The following is a 2530-nucleotide window of genomic DNA, read 5'->3' on the forward strand; positions in this document are numbered from 1 at the left end:
TCAAGTGCAACTACCTTATTGTCTATTTGTTTTCCCGATCTTAAGGTATGAATGGCATTTACACCATTAACTTGGTTTCCTTGTTGGGGTCGTGGACCATTTTGGTTCCTAGGATTTGGCTCAGGTTGGCTAGGTAACCTACCATGTTCTCGTTCACTAATGGTCGAAGCCAACTGACTTACTTATATTTTCAGACGGGCTATAGCTTGGGTGTTATTATTTATGAGTTGACCTGTGGTTTGCATAAAGCTGGTATGTGTCTTCATCATGGCTTCTAGGCTTTTCTCTAAAGAGGTAATTTTCTTGTCATTATCATGGAAGCCTGGCGGGTTGTTCATCACTGGGTTGGACCTTAGATTTTGCTGATTGAAATTTGGATTGCCTACATTAGGATTCTGGGACCATGAGAAATTCGGGTGATTTCTCCAACCTGGGTTATATGTGGGTGCATAAGGATTGTTCAATGGTCCTTGATAGGTGGCATTCACCTGTGCACACTCATTCGAGTAGGAACATTCTTCTAAGACATGGTCTGGTGCATTGCATCCTTTACACATGGGTGCAGATATTTGATTTACATTGGCTGGTCTCTGTAATTCTAAGGCTTCCAATCTACGTGTTAAGGTTGCAATCTTGGCCTCTGATGCTAGGGTTGGTTGAATTTGATGCATTCCTCCTCTTGAAGGTGTAGCTTTATCAGGTTCCTTAGTTGTTTTCCACTATAAATTTTTCTCGGCTAGGTCTTCTAAGAATTGCCAAGCTTCAGTAGTTTCTTTGTCCATAAATTGGCCTTGGCACATAGACTCTAGCATGGTTCTTGAGTTTGAATCTAACCCCTCATAGATGATCTGGCAGTCTTCAAGTTTCTATTCCATGGTGTGGGCATTGGGTCAAAAGATTCTTGAAACGATCAAAGTACTTCCAAAATGATTCACCAGCTAGTTGGTAAAATTGATTTATTTCATTCCTAATCCTAGCTGTTTTATGATGGGGGAAATACTTTTTCAAAAATATTCTCACAAAGCCCTCCCAGGTAGTGACAGAATAGTTTGGCAGACTATAAAGCCACTTCTTAGCATTATCCTTAAGGGCAAAGTTGATTAATCTAAGTTTGACCTCATCCTCTGTCAATTGCAGTTTCATGGTTGCACATACCTCCTCAAATTCTCTAATAAATATATAAGCATCCTCTAATCCTGTGAATTTTAGAAGCATATTTATGATTTGAGGTTTGATTTCAAAATTGTTAGCTGTGGGTTGTGGCAACCTGATACAAGATGGTTGGATGGAGCCAACTGGATAACACAAATCCTTAAGGGTCATGGGTTGGATTGGCTCAGTCATTGGAACAACAGGAATTGACTCAATTCTAACTAGACGACCCGACACTCTTCTCCACACACGAGGTGTACGGTTCTCAATATTTATATAATTTTTTTTTTAATTTTTATGTATAAGAAAAAGAAAGAAAAGAGAAAAAGTTCTAAAGAAAAGATCCTAAGGAGTCCTAAATCTAAAGAAAAGTAACCAAATTAATTTAAATTTTAATAATTTTTTTTTTATTTTTCAAACAAGTGAAACAATAAATTAAACTCAATCTATCCTAGGGTTAACCTAAATCTAGACAGCTCCTAACTGTTTCAAGATGACCCTTCAAGCCTTCCAAGTGGAGATTGATCAACTAGTTAGCCAGGTAAGTATAAGAGGTGGGAGGTTCACTCATCGTTGTCTTTCTAGACACCAAACGAGTTGGTCAGGCCAGCAACTGAATCAATTTAACAAACCACCCTCAGGGACTTGCCTAGACACCAACTAATCAAACAACTCAAACTTGGTGGAACTCTTAGGGTTCCTTGTCCTATTGAGCTCGAATTCCTTAAGGTTGACGTCTAATTGATTTTAAGATTAAAGGTCTAGGTAATGCAATATGATGGAGATAGTTTTTGGGCTAAGGAAGGGTAATGAAATCCCCACCTTATCTTGTTAATGGGTTGATGCCCTTAGATTAATTATGAAAATGCAAATGCAAATAAACAAGATGACCAAGAATGTAAAAGATTTTAATTTAAAATTTTTTTTATTTTGATATTTTACTTCACAATTATGAAATATCTTTTGTTTTATTTTATTTTATTTTATTTTTTTTTATGATTAAGTAAATTCAAATGATTAGGTCTAAAAGAAAAAGTAATTAACTAAAAATAATAAAAGAGAAATTAGAAGCATACCTGAGTTTTCCAGCAATCACCAACTAAATCTAGAAACCAAAAGAAAAAGAAAGAGAGTTATAAAGCACGAAGAACAAATATTTGAAAATAATTTAAAACGCCAAATCCCCGGCAACGGCACCAAAAACTTGATGTGCAAATCTTAAAATTTGTAAATAAAATCGCAAGCGCACAGTATGCAGAGTAGCACGACCAGCGAGTACGGATCGATCCCACAGAGACTTGGTTTAAAAATAATTTTCAAATCTATGCTCAAGCGAGTTTTAACGAAAATCAAAAATCGAAAGTTATTTTCTAAAAAC

General features: G+C 36.2%; 1 non-coding gene across 1 annotated transcript; it reads left to right on the forward strand.

Moving 5' to 3' along the window:
• The first annotated feature begins 868 nt into the window (after nt 1–868).
• Nucleotides 869–975, forward strand: LOC140854936 (small nucleolar RNA R71). Its single transcript, XR_012138030.1, has one exon. It is a non-coding gene; the product is annotated as a small nucleolar RNA R71 (small nucleolar RNA).
• The last annotated feature ends 1555 nt before the right edge of the window (nt 976–2530 follow it).

Source organism: Elaeis guineensis, chromosome 1 (assembly GCF_000442705.2).
Source record: "Elaeis guineensis isolate ETL-2024a chromosome 1, EG11, whole genome shotgun sequence".
In the NCBI taxonomy this organism is placed as follows: Eukaryota; Viridiplantae; Streptophyta; class Magnoliopsida; order Arecales; family Arecaceae; genus Elaeis; species Elaeis guineensis.